The sequence below is a fragment of the Aquarana catesbeiana genome, linkage group LG09 (assembly GCF_042186555.1).
Source record: "Aquarana catesbeiana isolate 2022-GZ linkage group LG09, ASM4218655v1, whole genome shotgun sequence".
Lineage (NCBI taxonomy): Eukaryota > Metazoa > Chordata > Amphibia > Anura > Ranidae > Aquarana > Aquarana catesbeiana.
Genome location: NC_133332.1, coordinates 85,329,430 through 85,349,157, shown reverse-complemented (window position 1 = coordinate 85,349,157; position 19,728 = coordinate 85,329,430). Strand labels below are relative to the sequence as shown.

Here is a 19,728-nt window from a genome sequence, read left to right as displayed (position 1 = left end):
GAACGATCAGATTTTCCGACAACTTTGTGTGACCGTGTGTATGCAAGACAAGTTTGAGCCAACATCCGTCGGAAAAAATCCTAGGATTTTGTTGTCGGAATGTCCGAACAAAGTCCGACCTTGTGTACGGGGCATAACCGGTTCCAGGTTCGGGTCTCTCAAAATATGATGGCATCTTGGGAGACCCTGTGAAAGTGCGCCTAGTCTGTGCAATGCTGTACCCTACGCTAATACTCAACTAGTGTATGGTAGCGTTCAAAACATTCACCAATGCAAAGACCAGGATTGTCAGGACAGGAGGGACAATAATAGCGGGTGTCACGCCTATATCCGCGCTTGCTGCAGACACGACATCTTTTTTGGGGGGGTTCATTGGGTAGGGGTACTCGGGAGGACATAAAGAAAATGCCTCTCATGCAGCCGACTGCATTTGGTTGGGGATGTGAATGGGGGAAGTACGGGTGCTGCAGAAGTGGTGGGATCCCAATTATTAGGATTGGCGAATGCAGCAGGAAGGGCATTATGGGCACGACGGGCCTGTGTTTGTCTTCTTCTTGGTGGCAGCGGGACACTACTTGTGCTTGCCACCTCACCAGCTTGAACTGCACTTATGGGACTCGCCACGTCACCAAGTGTTACTGCAGTGCTGGTTTGACTACGACCGGGGTGTACTAGGCCGCTGGTGCTTGCCAGTTTACCAAACGCTACCAAAAAAACTGTTAGCGATCGCAGGGATCAGGCCTGACTCTGCGAACGCTGCAGTTATGCGTTTAGTGTTTTGTAAGTGACAGTGATCGATCTTGGGTGGGCTGGGCTGGGCAGAGGGACAAAACGCAGGTGCTAGCAGGTATCTGGGCTGATCCCGCTAACACTGAGATACTATACCACTAAGAGAGGTGTACAGTGCATGCGTGGGTGTTAGCGCTACTGGCACTAACCTGACGCCGCCTGGGGCTGGTGCTTGTCAGTTCACCAAAACGCTACCGAAAAAACTGTTAGCGATCGTAGGGATCAGGCCTGACTCTGCGAACGCTGCAGTTATGCGTTTTGTAAGTGACAGTGATCGATCGATACTGCACTTGGGTGGGCTGAGCTGGGCCGGGCGGAGTGGCAAAACGCAGGTGCTAGCAGGTATCTGGGCTGATCCCGCTAACACTGCGTTTTTGGGAACCCTAAACTGCTGTGGACGCTAGTATAGATCTGATCGGATCAGATATTGATCCGTTCAGATACTATACCACTAAGGGAGGCGTATGCTGCGTGCGTGGGTGTTAGCGGTACTGGTGCTAATCTGACGCTGCCTGGGGCGACACATATCACCGCCGGGCGATCAGGGGGCTAAACCTTTATTCGGTAATAAACGGCGGGTGCCCTGACACTATAAAAAATAAACAAACTAACCAGTGTCACCCGTAACAGTTATACAGTGATCACTGGTGAAAGGGTTAACTAGGGGGCAATCAAGGGGTTAAAACATTTATTCGGTAGTATATGGGGGTCCCCGACACTATAAAATGCTGACGGCGAACCTAAATATTTACCTCCCTAACTAGCGTCACCAGTGACACTAATACAGCGATCAGAAAAATGATCGCTTAGCGACACTGGCGACGGGGGGTGATCAAGGGGTTAAAACTTTATTAGGGGGGGTTAGGGGGGTACCCTAGACCTAAAGGGGGCTAACACTAACTGCCATACCACACTAACTGTCACAAACTGACACCAATGCAGTAATCAGAAAAAAAAACTGCTTGGTGTCAGTGTGACAGGGGGGGGGGAGGGGTGATTAGGGGGTGAAGGGGGGGTGAAGGGGGGTGATGGGGGGTGTTATGTGTGCCTGGCATGTTCTACTGTGATATGTAGTGTTGTGCACTCACTCGGATGTCTTCTCTCCTCGGCGCCGGAACGGAAAATACCGAGCTGAGGAGAGATGACATCATTTCCTCTGCCTCTGTTTACTATGCAGAGGAAGAATCTGATTGGCCGGGAGCGATCACGAGGGGGGGGCCACGAAAGGATGGCCTCGCTCTCACCTCTCATCGCTCCCGGACAGAAGCCAACCGCCTCGGGCACCGGGGGGGGGGTCCGATTGGACCCCCCGCCCGCGGGAGGCAGATCACGTACAGGTACGTGATTCTGCCTGCCCGTGCCATTCTGCTGACGTATATCAGCGTGAGGCAGTCGGCAAGTGGTTAAGGGGGTCTGAATACTTTCCGTCCCCACTGTATATTACATATACATACACATACAGACAAACACACTCTTATGGTACAGTGAAAGAAGAACGGTAGCACTTCATGAATGGCAGAGCTGGTCAGAGGGAGATATTTCACATCTCCCTGCCTGCAGACGGTAATGTACTTAGAGTGATTAGGGTGTGCCCAGGCACACCTGGCACACCTCCTGCGCATGCCTATTATCACCAGTTAATTGGCAACAAAAAAAGAAGCAAGTGGCGCAAATCTATAATAGTGAACCCACTGCTATTACCTAATCCTTTACTAATACCAGATGTGAAATGCATTCAATAGCATTGCCACTGATCCCAGGAGTCCTAGGAGTTTCCTGTTTATTGATGGGTCCCCTCACCTCTCCAGTTCATGGTGTGCAGACAGTGAGGAGATGATGTGCTGTAACCTTTATCAACCAGTCATTGAGCGGTAAGGATATGCAGTAACCTCTAGGAACCAATCAGTGAGTAGTAATAATGCGCGGTAACCTCTAACAACCAATTGGTGAGTGGTATAGATGTCCAGTGACCTCTAGCAATCAATCAGTGAGCAGTATTGGTGTACAGTAATCTCTAGCAACCAATCAACAAGCAAAAGTCATGTGCTGTAACCTCTAGAAAATAATCAGTGAGCCATAATGTGTGCTGTAACCTCTAGCAGCCAGTCAGTGAGTGGTAATAATACACTGTAACCTCTGGCAAGAGGAATAAAAACTGACAGGCATTCTAAGCCCTCTCCACTCAATCCAAAACTTAAAAAAGTTTTGCCTTTAGTTCTACATTAACCCTTCTCTTCTCTGTTCTGCTACTGGCCACCTCTATGACAAAATCTCACTCCTGTCCTGCCCCAAGATAGCCATTTCTGTCTGCACCAATTCACTGTTATCCTCTCTGGACACACTTCCCCCGTTGCTACACACAGAATCAGGCATGGACCCTACAAGTCTCAGAAAGACTTCAACTAATATACATCTGCTCTGCAAAAATAAAATTCCTGCCTCCTTTTTGCCAAGCAGACCGATTTTATCACTTTCATGAACACCCTCTTATCCAGTCCCTGTCAACTTTTCTTTATCTTTTTATTTATATCTAGCTAAATCTAATTCTCTACATTGTCCTCAACTGCTTCCACTCACTGACTCACTCACTGTCCAGGAGATCACCGATCACTTAAAAAATAGGATTGATACAATTTGCAATTAGATCTCCACTGTACAGGGCAGGACATTGGGGACAAGCTACTGTAGGTGAATGAATACATGAAAATAAGGGAATGATCAGCCATGACACTACAATCTGCAGCCACAAGATGAGAGCCCATCACTACAAAGCAAGGCAAACAAACAACACAGGGAATAAATCTACACTAATACCTAGTTAAAATAACAAAAACATTTGAAAGTGTACAATACCTTTAAAGCATCACCTATGTAAAATTTTGAATATCATAGGTCAAAAATCAGAATAAAAAAAAGAAAAAAGAAAAGAATCTCCAGTAGTTACATGAAATGTAAGAAATGTTCATGCCCTCTATTAGACAGGTTTCACTGTAACGGGGCTTCCATTGGAAAGTTTCACCTCTTGTTCTGATGACAGTGGTGTATTTTTCGATTTCTCATAATTTTCTTTCTCTGGAAATGGCCTTTGGGACATATAGTGAATCTGCATAGATAGCAAAAAAACTTGACAGGGGTTCTAATGATTCCCTCCTTTTTCCCAAAATATATATATAATTTTTTTATATATATATATATATATATATATATATATATATACACATTAACTTATTGCTGTCTGGAAACTTTCAATAAATATGGCTGTCCTGTGAGAAGAGGAAGAGAGACCAGGACTGCTGTAAACGGGCACATCGCTGGATTGAGAGAGGACTCATAAAAGTATTTAGGGAAGGGGGAAGGAACAGGTAGTGGGATATTTTTTCACCTTAATGCAGGGAATGCATTAAAGCAAAGGTCCGCCCACCTCACGAAAAATTTAAAAGTCAGCAGCTACAAATACTGCAGCTGCTGGCTTTCAATATATGGACACTTACCTGTCCAGGGAGCCCACAATGTCAGCACCGCAGCAGATCTTCGGATCGGGTGCAGCTGCTGGCATTGCGGATTAAGGAACCCGGCAGTGAAGCCTTTTGACTTCACAGCCGCGTGCGTGAAGCACACTGCGCTTTTTAATTGGCCTGGCAGTGGAGGAAGGAGGAGGGGGGCTGAGCTTCGCCGCATCACCATCTCCTGGAAGTGGGGAAGAGGACCTGTCAAAAAACAGGTCCCCATAACCCAGCTCCCCCCGAAAGGTGCCAAATGTGGCACCAGAGGGGGAAGGAGACAAATAAGCATAAGTTCCACTTTTGGGTGAAACTCTGCTTTAAGGTAAAAAAAAAAATGGCTTTAAAACAACTTTAACGTGTGTGTTACTGCAACAAGCCAAAATGCATTTTATGTGTAATGCACATCTTTCCAATGTACCTGTGTCCCAGCACGTCACAATGCACAGCCATGCTATATTGCTAAAAATAGTGTACATAAAGAGACCCTGTCAGGCCTTTCGATTATTCCTAATGGCAAGTCCCTCTAAGAGGTAGTATGCTCACCTCTCTGGTGAGTCTTAGTTTATTTTCATTAGAAAACAGTCACAGCCAGTGTAAAGCGGTGAAAAGCCTGAACCGCTGGCTTGGCCATTTGAATTAATGACCTAAAACAAGTATGGAGATCAGGCTTTCTGACTTTACAGATCTAAATACCTATTCCAGGTCAGTGACTCAGGAAGTACTGAAGCCAGTGTTTTTCTAACAGGCAATGACACCAGCACAATAATATTTTTAGAAAGAGGTCAGAAATGAGCAATGGAAGCACCCATATTTATGTTACACAAGGTGGAACCACTAGCCGCACATGCTCACCTTCCCTTTGCTCCCTCCCTATGTTTGGCGGACAGAGGGAGGAGGCAATTTTGAGATTATACAGGATTGAGATAGCTTTTCCTGTCCCCATGTTACAATACTGGGTGCCTATTTGCCACGCACTGTCACAACCAATTGGAAAAAGGAGTGTGAGTCACATGCCTCCCTAGATATGGAAGTGGCATGTTTACTTCTTTGTTGACAACTAAACAGAACAGTGTGGAAGTAAAATGAAAGCTGAATATGTGCCCGATCCCTCCTCTGTACAGTGAACATGGAAGTGCGTTGTTCTGAGCTCTTCTGTGATCACATCTGTCAGATCCTGGCCAGCTAGAGTCTGGAAAGGAACAGACTGAGTACTGTCCAGTATAGTGAGATCTATACTATCCAGCCTCAATTAAATTGTAAAAATGAAAAAAAGTACAACAACACTTAATGGGACAAACACCTTATAAGACTTAAAGTGTAACTACACTGCATCTGAGCACCACAAACCAAAAAGGTTATTTAAAGAGTAGGTCCACCCCCCCCACGAAAAAAAGCCATCACCATTCCTGGTAAGGGTACCCGGCAGTGAAGCCTTTAGGCTTCACAGCCGCTTACCTACTGTGCATGCGCAAAGCGTACTGCACTTTATAATTGGTCCGGCGGCGGAGGAAGTAGGAAGGTGCCGAACTTCCGAGAGACGGCGCCGCGGCCCCGTCTCCCGGAAGTGGGGACAAGTTCCTGTCCAAAAACAGGTACCAGTTCCCCACTCCTCCCCAAAAAGTGCCAAATGTGGCACCGGAGGAGGGGAGGGGAGGAGACGTAGAAGCAGAATTCATTTTTGAGTGAATCCATTTCCATTACCCATTTCTTCACCGATAGGGATTGTATTGATCGCAAATCTCGGAATAACCAATCTCGCTGCTGTCAACCAGTGTTTGAGCAGACCCAGCCATCCGTTTGACACAGAACACAGATTACCTGACTCCACCCGAATATATAGGTTCTCCCAGCAGGCCAAGGGATTCAAGAAAACCCCTGTCCATTGGCTGAGATAGCCCACATATCCATAACCTGACCTTGGGTCACCCTTCTCTTATCTAGTACCACCAAGTACCAGGCCACCTAGTGGTAGAAGAGAAAAGTGCAACAAGGCAAAACTTAAGGAGAAATCAATAGATCTCTATCAATCAACCAGGATAACTGCTCCTGGCAAGTAAATTTGTGAGGAGCTCCCTCACTAAACTACATGGTGCTACATAGGCTTGTTGTGATTTTTTTTTTTTACCAAAATATGTAGAATACATATTGGCTTAAACTGATGAATAAATACCACCAAAAGAAATCTCTATTTGTGGGGAAAAAAAAGGACATCTGTTTTGTTTGGGTACAGCGTCGCATGACCACGCAATTGTCAGTTAAAGCGACGCAGTGCCGTATCGCAAAAAATGACCTGGTCATTAAGGGGCTAAAGCCTTCCGGGGCTGAAGTGGTTAAACATGTTTTTAATGAGATAGCTAAGTATAATCAGTTCAATTGTGAACTCACTCTGTTATGCATTTCTGGGGAAATAACTTCCCATTCCATCTCTTTTTTGTATAACTTATTACTTTCAAAACAACATCTGGAGAAGGTATATTATTTAAGAGAATGGGAAATGAATATTTGTTTAACAGAACAAGATGTATCCAGATGTTTCTTACTTACACATAAACTGAGTATGGCTAGCAAGATGCAAGAAAGAAACTGATGGTATGGATCTCCTTATAAGTTGCACCAAATATCTGCTATAAATTCAAATAAATGTTGGTGATGCCTCTCGGGGGTTGGCACACTCTTACACATCTGGTGGAGCTGCCCTCTAATTAGGCAGTTTTGGGATAAAGTTGCACAAGTATAAAATAGGGTAGTTGCAATAGGTTATGAGTGGACACACAAGATGGTGTTGGTTTCAGTAATCCCTGGTACAATTTCCTCAAATAAGAAGTCATTACTCAAGTTCTTTATTGATGGAGCCAGAGCTCTGATACCGACACACTGGCAGTCTATCAAACCCCCAACGATTGTGGAATGGGCAATACAGATGTGCTGTTTAATAAAGATGGGAAAGAAGTTGCACAACAACATGATAGATGCAAGGTCTTTCATTTAAGGTGGACACCCTGGATTATCTATATGGAAACAGATGATTTTAGGACCTTAAGCTGAAGCTTTGTATCTGTGAAATTGATGAACCCCTTTGCTCCTAAGGGTAAAACTAATCTAAATGCCACAATTTTGCAGCTTTTGACATGTGTTAATAAAACCGTACATATCATCACAATTACTTTGATTACTTTATGCATCCAGGTGGATTATACCTTGTTTTTTTCAGGACAAATTGGGCTTTCAACTGGTGATAAATGTTAAAGCATATTTCCTTATTTTTCTTTTATTATCAAAGGAAAACTGGCCCAAAATAGTAAACAAAAATATATACTTTTTAAATTTAGCTGTATATTTCTTGGTGCTATCATAACCTACTACCAAAGAATAACCCAAATTAAATTCTCCTGCTCCTGGCGATCACAGTGATACCACATATGTGTATGTTAGTTGTTGTATGCAGTGGCGTAGCGTGGGTTGTCAGCACCCGGGGCAAGGCAAGTCATTTGCGCCCCCCTAACCTGCGAACTTTTAGCACTCCTTCCCTTCCTACAATAGTACTGACCAGCCCGATTCCTACGCTGACCTACCTGACCACTACATTGACCTGCCTGATTCCTATACTGACCACTACACCACACTGACCACTACACTGCACTCACCACTACACTAACCACTACACTCTACACTGCACTGACCACTACCCACTATACTACACACTACACTGACCACTACCCACTACTCTACACTGACCACTACCCTACACTGACCACTACACTGACCACTACTCACTACACTACACTCACCACTACTCACTACACTACACTCACCACTACTCACTACACTGACCACTACTCACTACACTACACTCACCACTACTCACTACACTACACTACGCTACGCTGCACTGACCACTACACCACACTGACCACTACCCACTACACTGACCACTACTTTACACTGACCACTACCCTACACTGACCACTACACTGACCACTACTAACTACACTACACTGACAACTACTCACTACACTACACTGACCACTACACTACACTGACCACTTCTCACTACACTACGCTACACTGACCACTACACCACACTACCAACTACACTAGACTGACCACTACACTACCATGACCAATACCCACTTCTACCTTGCACTGACCACTACACCACACCGACAACTACAATAACCTATTCGATTCCTACACTGACCTACCTGTTTCCTATACTGACCACTAACACTGACATACCTGAATCCTACACTGACCACTAAACTTACCTACCTGTCCACTACACTACACTGCACTGACTACTATACCACACTGAACACTACCCACTACACTGCACTGACCACTACACCGCACTGTCCACTATACTACTCACTACACTGCACTACCCACTACACTGTCCACTACACCATGCTGACCACTACACTACACTGTCCACTATACTATCCACTACTAGGGTTGCCACCTTTTCTTCAAGCCAAAGCCGAACATTTTAGTAGTGCAGGGCAGCACGGCACTGCGCTTGCTTAGCTCAACCCCTTCACCTGAATGGGGCTGCGCTGCAACCGTGTGCAATGCACATGGCTACAGCACAGTGGCATGGGTTTTTAGGGGTTAAAACAGGTGGTGAGGAGGCAACATAATGCTTCTTCACCCCCTGTAAAATACCTTCAAAGCATGATCCACTATGGATCACTCTTCAGAGTGCCCTGCAACTCCGTTTACACTTGTGGTTGGGGGGACAGTAAAAATTTGAGGTTGAGCTGTGTTTTTACTGCTACCCAACCATTCCCCTCAAGCTAAAAAGGCAACAGAGGGGGATGTATACCTGCCACAACCAAAATGTTTTGCATCACAGTGCAACAAAACATGTCTACACTGTTGGGTTCATCGAGCAGTATTGACTGCCGAATGTGGCCCATTCAAGTGAATAGGGGCTCCCCGCATCCATGTGCAATGCATTAAATGACGGGGCAATGCTGTGGGGTTTAAACAGGTGGTAAGGAGGTGATATAATACCTCCTCCCTGCCTGACAAATGCAGGAGGCAGGGAGGGGGCAGAGTGACAGGAGGGAGCAGGCAGTTTGACAGGAGGTAGGCAGGATGACAGGAGGGGGGCAGGCAGTGTGACAGGAGGTAGGCAAGATGACAGGAGGAGGGCAGGCAGTGTGACCGGAGGGGGGCAGGCAGTGTGACAGGAGGGGGGCAGTGTGACAGGAGGTGGGCAGTGTGACAGAAGGGGGGCAGTGTGACAGGAGGTGGGCAGTGTGACAGGAGGGGGGCAGGCAGTGTGACAGGAGGTGGGCAGTGTGACAGGAGGGTGGCAGGCAGTGTGACAGGAGGGGGGCAGGCAGTGTGACAGGAGGTGGGCAGGCAGTGTGACAGGAGGGGGGCATGCAGTGTGACAGGAGGGGGGCAGGGTGACAGGAAGGGGCCGGGAGAGTGACCGGAGGTAGGCAGGATGACAGGAGGGGGGCAGGCAGTGTGACAGGAGGGGGGCAGTGTGACAGGAGGGGGGCAGGCAGTGTGACAGGAGGGGGGCAGTGTGACAGGAGGTGGGCAGTGTGACAGGAGGGGGGCAGTGTGACAGGAGGGGGGCAGGCAGTGTGACAGGAGGGGGGCAGGCAGTGTGACAGGAGGTGGGCAGGATGACAGGAGGGGGGCAGGCAGTGTGAAAGGAGGTGGGCAGTGTAACAGGAGGGGGGCAATGTGACAGGAGGGGGGCAGTGTGACAGGAGGTGGGCAGGCAGTGTGACAGGAGGTGGGCAGTGTGACAGGAGGGGGGCAGTGTGGCAGGAGGGGGGTAGGTAGTGTGACAGGAAGTGGGCAGTGTGACAGGAGGGGGGCAGGCAGTGTGACAGGAGGGGGGCAGGCAGTGTGACAGGAGGTGGGCAGGATGACAGGAGGGGGGCAGGCAGTGTGAAAGGAGGTGGGCAGTGTAACAGGAGGGGGGCAATGTGACAGGAGGGGGGCAGTGTGACAGGAGGTGGGCAGGCAGTGTGACAGGAGGTGGGCAGTGTGACAGGAGGGGGGCAGTGTGGCAGGAGGGGGGTAGGTAGTGTGACAGGAAGTGGGCAGTGTGACAGGAGGGGGGCAGTGTGACAGGAGGGGGCAGGCAGTGTGACAGGAGGTGGGCAGTGTGACAGAAGGGGGCAGTGTGACAGGAGGGGGCAGGCAGTGTGACAGGAGGTGGGCAGTGTGACAGGAGGGGGCAGTGTGACAGGAGGGGGTAGGCAGTGTGACAGGAAGTGGGCAGTGTGACAGGAGGGGGGCAGTGTGACAGGAGGGGGCAGGCAGTGTGACAGGAGGTGGGCAGTGTGACAGAAGGGGGCAGTGTGACAGGAGGGGGGCAGGCAGTGTGACAGGAGGGGGCAGGCAGTGTGACGGGAGGTGGGCAGAGTGACAGGAGGGGGGCAGGCAGTGTGACAGGGGGGGGGCAGGCAGTGTGACAGGAGGGGGCAGGATGACAGGAGGGGGCAGGCAGTGTGACAGGAGGTAGGCAGGATGACGGGAGGGGGGCAGGCAGTGTGACAGGAGGGGGGCAGGCAGTGTGACAGGAGCTGGGCAGGCAGTGTGACAGGAGGTGGGCAGGCAGTGTGACAGGAGGGGGGCAGGATGACAGGAGGGGGGCATGCAGTGTGACAGGAGGGGGGCAGGGTGACCGGAAGGGGCCGGGTGACCGGAAGGGGCCGGGAGAGTGACAGGAGGTAGGCAGGATGACAGGAGGGGGGCAGGCAGTGTGACAGGAGGGGGGCAGGCAGTGTGACAGGAGGGGGGCAGGGTGACAGGAAGGGGCCGGGAGAGTGACAGGAGGTAGGCAGGATGACAGTAGGGGGGCAGGCAGTGTGACAGGAGGGGGGCAGGCAGTGTGACAGGAGGGGGGCATGCAGTGTGACAGGAGGGGGCAGGCAGTGTGACAGGAGGGGGCAGGCAGTGTGACAGGAGGTGGGCAGGATGACAGGAGGGGGGCAGGCAGTGTGACAGAAGGGGGGCAGGCAGTGTGACAGGAGGGGGGCAGTGTGACAGGAGGGGGCAGGCAGTGTGACAGGAGGTGGGCAGGATGACAGGAGGGGGGCAGGCAGTGTGACAGGAGGTGGGCAGTGTGACAGTAGGGGGCAGAGTGACAGAAGGGGGCAGGCAGAGTGACAGCAGGTGGGCAGGATATTAGGAGGACCTGTGGAGTGGACACACTATTCTTTGCAGGACACTGTATTATGCTGGCACCGGGCCTGACTCCCGATCATCACATATAACACAGAGATGATAGCAAAGAATCCTAAGAATTCCCCCCTCCTCCCCCCTCCCTCCTCAGTTCAGTTTTTCTTACCCAGCCAAGTATTGTGGATGTAGCTGATTATGCGACTGTTCTCCTGCATGGTCTGTTCCCGGTCAGCTGTCTGTGTGATAAAAATGACATGCTGATCGGCCGATCATGGAGCTCCCATTCCTGATCCAGCACGTGTCCTCAGTGTCTGCCGGGTACCTCTTCTCCTCCTGTAGGATCCTGTGCATTGCCTGAGAAAGTCGGCAGGATACTATAGAAGCAGCGTCGGGACTAATTAAATTGTCCGAACTGCTGTATTAGTATAAGAACCTCTCCTTGAAAACCTACTAATGTTCCCGCCCCCAGCTGAACACATGGAGCCTTGAGCCACAGTGCGGTATGGATCATTTGTCCGGGTTCCAGGCGGCAGGAGACCCGGACATGTGATTCAAAATTACTCTAAACCCATACTGTCCGGGTGAATCCCGGACAGGTGGCAACCCTACCCACTACACTGCACTACCCACTACACTGTCCACTACACTGTCCACTATACTACCCACTACACTGCACTACACTGTCCACTACACCATGCTGACCACTACACTGGCCACTCTACCTATAGTATTCCTATACTGACCACTACACAGCACAGCATGACTCTAACTGCTTGTTTACTCTCTCTCTCTGGCTGGCTGCTTCCTCTCCCCAGACCATGTGCACTCCCCCCAGGCCAGCAACATGACTTGTCTCTGACGAGGGAGTCTCACCTGCATTTTATCTTCCATCCATGATCGATCTGCACTGTTGGAGATCCGCAGGAGAGGAGGAAGAGGAGGAAAAGACAGAGGCGGCAGGTCACAAGGCGGAGGCGGGACTCCAGGAGCAACCTGTGCGCATGTGCCACCCCACATCATGGACAGGCCAGCCCTGCCACTGCACATGACCCCATTCGCCCAATCACAGGGCACCGGCCGTTCTGCCTGTGATTAAACATGGCGGCCGGAGCACGGGGACACAGTATATCGGAATTAGGACAGTGACACACACTGACTTTGAATTGCGCCCCCCAAAATGTTGCGCCTGGTGCCACGGCCCCCCTCGCACCCCCCACGCTACGCCACTGGTTGTACGTACCGGTAGTACAGCCCAAAAACACAATGGTGCACGTTTTTGCTTTTTTTATCCTACCTACTGTAAAACACACTGGTACTAACTGACAATGATACTACTTAAAAAAATAAAAAACTCTGTCCAAAAAAATTACTGACCCTGACCTTGATACAAACGCTAACCCTGGCACTGTCCTAGATCAAACCTTGATCTAGGTATTTTTAGTATTTTTTTATTATTATTATTTAAAGTGCTTGTCAGAAGTTTTTTTTTATCCTAATGCATTCTATGCCTTCTGTGTGTAGCAGCCCCCCTGCCCCCTAACACTTACCTGAGCCCCATCTCTAACCAGCGATGTGCACGAGTGCCTCAGCCCTTTGGGACTCTCCCTCCTGATTGGCTGAGACACAGCTGCTTAGCCATTGGCTCCCACTGCTGTCAATCAAAGTCAGTTAGCCAATTAGGAGAGAGAGGGGGTGGGTCTGAACCACGGCTCCATGTCTGAATGAACACAGGGAGCTGCGGCTGAGCTCGGGTATCCCCATAGCAAGCTGCTTGCTGTGCGGGCACTCGACAAGAGGGATAGGCCAGGAACGTTGGTGAGGGAACCGAAAAGAGTATTGGGGCTTCTCAGTGCAAAACCACTGCACAGAGCCCTTAAGTATAACATGTTTGTTATTTTTAATGAAAAAAGCCCAATCCAGTGGGGCTGCATATTTGTGTTATGCCGGCGTGAAGGAGTTAAGGTGGATAAAGTGAAATAAGCCCACTATTTGGATATGCCTCTCTTATTGTGCTTATGCTTTTTTTTTTCTTGTTGTTTTGTTTTGTTTTGTTTTAAGGGTGTCCAATAGAGTTTCAAGAAAAATAATGATGATATTAGTATTTCTACAAGACAGATATATAGGCATGTATAGAAATACATATGACTAGACTTTATACATGTTTAAGGAAGAGGAAATATGGATACTGAAGGACTTTTGTATCCCCCCCTTTTATATTTTATATCTTTTACTTTTACCTTACTTTTTTTGGTTTTGTACTTTTTTCCCTGTTTCTTATAACATTTTATAAAAATAAATTGAGCAAAAGGGAAAAAAAACAAAGGAAAAAAAAGTCTTTCATGGGAAACACAAAAAAAAAAAAAAGAAAACAACAGCAGGGCTCTGCTGAAACCATGCACCAAACCTACCATGGCCTAAAACTTAGCCTTTTATTAGACAACTATATAAAATGCATATTATAGGGAGTATAAAGAAGTCACAGAAAACTGCCAGGTGTGTGACCTTGTTTATAGGGCAATATAGATCTACTACAGAGGCATGATATAATAGTCATAGATGGTCCCAGTAATAAGCTCAGCCGCAGGTTGGAAATTACATCAGCTGCAGGCTGGATGAAGACATGGGAAGCAGAGATAGAGCGCAAGCTTGTGCTGGTTGCCGTGACAACGCCTTTTACGAGCATGCGCTTTATCAAGTCAAGACAGAGACAATCAGGTTATTTATAGTAACCTAAAGGTAAGAACCAAAAAGTAAAAAACAAAATTGGATTATCAAGACTGGGTACTAAAAACGGGACTGGATAACCAAAACCCATTCATGTTCAGATCCAGGGGGATATTCTAAAAATGATCTATTTAGTTATACATTATATGAAAACTGAAAAAGTAATAAAAATATATATATATATATATATATATATATATATATATATATATATATATAAATAAAAATGAAACAAAAATCAAAAAAATGTAAAATACAGAAAGAAAAAAACAAAAGAAAAAAGAAAAAAATATTAGAATTACTGTTGGTTTTCCACCTTTTTCTTACATTAAAAAAACTCTTTGTTTGAGCCAAAAATAAAATTCTATTCACCACTGAAACTTGCAGAATTACTTATGGCTGGAGAGAATATATGTACACACAAGATAATAACAAATAATGATATACTAGAACCATTATCAGTACATGTAATACATTTGAATGCATAAAGGATTACAAAATGAAAACAAGTGAAAAAACACTCACCAGGCCTTTATATATAAGAGAAATTATTTATAAATATTGCTTCAGATGGGAAAACAACTTGGTCAAATGATGAGTAACTAAAAATTAATAATCAAAAACATCATAAGTGGTCTGGAAAACCAGAACAGGAAATATGTTTCAAACATAAATAATACCAAAATAAGATAAAAAAAGAAAAAATAGAAATGAGAAACTATACAAGCCAACGTCACACTATATTATTTACCTCAAGAGCCTCATTGAGGCTATTTGGGGACATGGAACCTAGTTTAAAAATTCAAAAAGTCTCCTTTTGCATAAAAGGACACTTCTTTTGCATAAAAGGACACTTTTTTCATTGGCTGTGAGTGAGTTGTCACCCCTGTCAATTTTATTTTTTTTGCTACCTTTGTCTACTTGAGGAAATGTCCCTTTACTTCCTGTCCCATTGATGCAAGAGGATGTGAGAGGAAATCTTTATAAAGTAAGGAGAAATCTTCTATGAAACAGTCATCACCATCACAGAGGTTCCCTTTAAAACTTTTCAGCTCTTGTTTTAGTGACAACTGTATTTCAGATTTCCCATTATTTTCTGCATCTATGAAAATGATCATCAGGACAAACAATGAAGGTGAATCTGCACAGACAGCAATACAGACTTGACAGGAGTTCTAATCCTTCCCACCTCTATCCAAAATAAAAAAATAAAAAATTGCTTTGCCTATACATACACTCTAACCCAATGCTGGGTGGCAGCATTCAATGAACACAGCAGATCCTTGTGCAGGACCTAAAAATTCTACTTCAATATCTCTCTACACAAAAAATATAAGTTTAAACTTACCTGATTCAATGCTTTAGCTGTCCTAAGAATGAGGTGTGTCTTGTGTGTTTTGATGAGATATTTATACTTGATTTTAGTGTTACATAATATTTTCACGTGTATTGGTCAAATAAAAATGAGCTTCAAAATTGGTTATTTATTAACTTGCCTTTATCAGCCTTTGAGATAGGTCAGTGCGTCCTAACCCTCTTGAGTAAAGTTCTTTTAGCAGCAGAACCAGAATATGTCATTTACATCTGTGTGTAATGTGTAAAACAGTGTGAGACAGTGAGGCTGATTTAACTAAAGGAATGGAGAATTTTTACTCATTATTGTATGAATAGTGTACATGTACAAACCTCAGCACTAGGGATGAGCTCGATGTTCGAATCAAACGTAAGTTCGACTCAAACATCGGGTGTTCGCCTGTTCACTGAACAGCAAATATTATGGGGCATTCGCGGGAAATTCAAGTGCCGCGGAACGCCCCATAATGCACTGCGAGATTGCAGTGCATTGCTGTATGATGATTAGCCAAAACATGAACCTGACCTGCATGCTTTGGCCAATCACAACGCACTCTGCTGAAAGAGTCATAATTGGCCAACGGCAGGGTTCATTCATGGCTCAGGGGGACTAAGTGACGTGCTGACGTCACCACATACCACGCTGATCCCGGAAGCGATGGGCAACATACCAAAGCCGGCCGTCCTCTGTTTTTATACGAGCCTTTGTTTTACAACAACATTGCAAGTGCACTTCTTTTATTTAATAAATTGTGATAAAATGTGTTACGCTATGGAAGCCTCTTTTATCTATCCTTTTATGGGGGACGAGTGCCCATCTACTACCTAGAGGATTCACGGTGAGGAGACACATTGGGATTCGTCCTCATCAAAGACCCGAGGCTGAGGTAGAAAGCCACAAGCCTGTATGATCTCCTTAACAAGAGATCGTAGGAGCTGGTAAGGGGCAGCATTTTTATTGGTGGAGGAACCCTTCTGTCATCACGCTCTTCTGGGTGTTATGATCGCATGATTCACACCGCATGGATGCTTGTCTTATCTACTTTTGAAGGATTGTTCTGCCAGTGAACTTTTATCCTACTTATTTTTTAATTGGACTGATTATACTCATTTATCCATGTCATATATTTTAGTGTAGTTTATATAACACAGTGTATTGAAGTGGTTAAGGGGAACCCTATGCCAAAATGTTAAAAAAAATGTGTGGGGGTCCCCCCCAAAATCCAAACCAGGCCCTTCAGGTCTGGTATGGATTTTAAGGGGAACTCCGTGCCAATAAAAAAAATTGTGTGTGGGTCCCCACCAAAATCCATACTGGACCCTTATCTGAGCATACAACCTGGCAGGCCCCAGGAAAAAAGGGGGGGATGAGAGAGCGCCCCCCCCCTCCTGAACTGTACCAGGCCACATGCCCTCAACATGGAGAGTTGATGGGGACAAGGACCTCATCCCCACAACCCTTGCCCGGTGGTTGCGGGGGTCTGCGGACAGGGGGCTTATCAGAATCTGGAAGCCCCCTTTAATAAGGGGGCCCCCAGATCCCGACCCCCTACCCATTCACCAAAAAAGTGTCAAAAAAGTAAAAACCACAGCAGACAGTTTTTGACAATTCCTTTATTAAAAAAATTTTAAAAATGTGTCTCGCGATGGTAATCCTTCGCTAATCACGGCGCCGGCAGCCGCTCTCTTGCCCCCCCTTTTCCTGCGGCCTGCCAGGTTGCATGCTCGGATAAGGGTCTTTTATGGATTTTGTAATGTAATTTTCTTTTGTAATGGACTGGGTTGGGAACCCTCACCATTTTTTATCAATGATCATTTATGTTTACTGCCGGGATCCAACAATACATTACAGCCGCAAGCAATTTTAAATTACATTTTTTCTTTTAGAAATGTAATTTTGCTGCGTTTATAAACATGGGAAAGAGGCACTATTTTACAGGCAGACTAAGGGGACCCCCCCAGGCACGATATTTAAAGGAATATTTAATTTTTATTTTTTCACCTTAAGCATTATTAAAATCACTGCTCCTGAAAAAACTGCAGTTTTAAAAACTTGTTTTTGCATTGATACATGTCCCCTGGGGCATTACCCGGGTCCTCAAACATTTTTTTATGGCAATACCTTGCATATAAGCCTTTAAAATGAACACTTTTGATTTTTCACGTTCGTGTCCCATAGACTTTAACCGTCTCAGCCCCGGAAGATTTGGTTGCTCAATGACCAGGCCATTTTTTGCGATTCGGCATTGCGTCACTTTAACTGACAATTGCGCAGTCGTGCGATGCTGTACCCAAACAAAATTGATGTCCTTTTTTCCCCACAAATAGAGCTTTCTTTTGGTGGTATTTGATCGCCTCTGTGGTAAACAAAAGAAAACGGACATTTTTAAAAAAAACACAATATCTTTTACTTTTTGCTATAATAAATATCCCACGTTTTTTATGAAAAAAAAAACTAATTTTTTTCCTCAGTTTAGGCCAATATGTATTCTTCTACATTTTTTTGGTAATTGCAATAAGCATATATTGATTAGTTTGTGCAAAAGTTATAACGTCTACAAAATAGGGGTTAGATTTATGGCATTTTTATTATTTTTTTTTTTTACTAGTAATGGTGGCGATCTGCGATTTTTATCGGGACTACGACATTATGGCGGACATATCAGACACTTTTGACATATTTTTAAACAATTGACAATTATACAGTGATCAGTGCTATAAAAATGCACTGATAAATCCTTATCTCTAGATAGCACATTGCCTCCCACATAACCCTCAATTACGGGCTTCCATCCCCCAAAAAATTTGGACCTACCTAAACTATTCTACCAACACGACTAAAGGAATATCGATCATTTACCCTGTGCTAAGAGAAAAATTGCACCTTCCAAACTACCCTTGCTAACTAAATGGGAACAATATTTAGGAAGTAGGTTTACACCAACTCAGTGGTGGCTAACATTTAAATCAATATACAAAGCCACCTCTTGCGTAACCCTATGGGAACTGACACAAAAAATAGCCCAAAGGTGGTACTTAACCCCGACAATTCTAGCAAAATATAAAGGAAATACCTCACCCAAATGCTGGAGAGATTGTGACCAAACGGGAACCTTAATGCACATCCTCTGGGACTGCCCCCACCTACACACATACTGGAAAGATGTGTTCTCACCAATACAGTAGCTAATGTCACGGTCACCCCTATTCCAGCTTCCCCAGATTTAGCCATTCTTAATTTAAACACAAACCTTATCCCCCTGGCAAACCACAAGATTGTTATACATATACTTCTTCTGGCAGCTAGACTATCACTAATCAGACTATAGAAAACGAATGTCCCTCCATCTCTGACTGAAGTCATTACATTGACCCAAACACACTACACATACAAATTCTTGATCACATCAAAAAAAACTCAATACCTTCGGAAACAACAATTGTGGGCCCCATGGACCAAATGGTATAAAACCCACACTTAAAAACAACTAAGTACAACACATACATAGAATAAAAAGCGGGAGAAACTACTCAGGTAATACACACACATATTTGGATCAGTATGATATGGTAATATCTTATCCACAGGTGACCTAAGAAGGGACTTGTTCAAGAATTTTATAATTATTTGTTTGTTTTACTTTATTACATTTCAGTTCTTATGCTGTTATGTTATCACTCTGTATGTTAGCTGACACCCATTTGATGCTAATGATAGCAATACCTATTACATCTATGTTATGTCAGTGCAAAATTTGTTCAAAACCCAATAAAAATGTATTGAACGAAAAATGCACTGATTACTGTGTAAATGTCACTGGCAGGGAAGGGGTTAACACTAGGGAGCGATCAAAGGGTTAACTGTGTTCCCTATGTGTGTTTCTAACTGTGGGGGGAAGGGACTGTCTAGGAGTAGAGAGAGAGAGAGAGATCGGTGTTCATGCATAGTATGAATACACAATCTGTCTCCTCTCTCCTGAAAGTACTGGGATCTGTGTGTTCACACACACACAGATCCCGGTTCTCGTTCTGTCACGAGCGATCACTGGAGCCCGGCGGTCATCGACTTTTCAAAGGATGTTGCACTTTGAATGAGCATTTTCCCCAAAGCTTAGTGAATGAGGTGAAACTCTGCAACTTCCATCATTCAAATCATCTTTTCCTTGCACGTGATTTGGTATTCTTTGTGAAGTGACATTTCATC

The 19,728-nt window shown here is 45.6% G+C and overlaps 1 long non-coding RNA gene across 1 annotated transcript in view; it reads right to left on the bottom strand.

Moving 5' to 3' along the window:
* Window positions 1-15,613, bottom strand: part of LOC141107208 (uncharacterized) — a 44,640-nt gene extending 29,027 nt beyond the window's left edge. Inside the window, exons 1-2 of the long non-coding RNA XR_012235815.1 lie at window positions 15,520-15,613; window positions 14,697-14,773 (exon numbers count right to left, since the gene is read on the bottom strand). This is a non-coding gene — a long non-coding RNA (uncharacterized lncRNA). The remainder of the gene's footprint in view (window positions 1-14,696; window positions 14,774-15,519) is intronic.
* Between the last annotated feature and the right edge of the window lie 4,115 nt (window positions 15,614-19,728).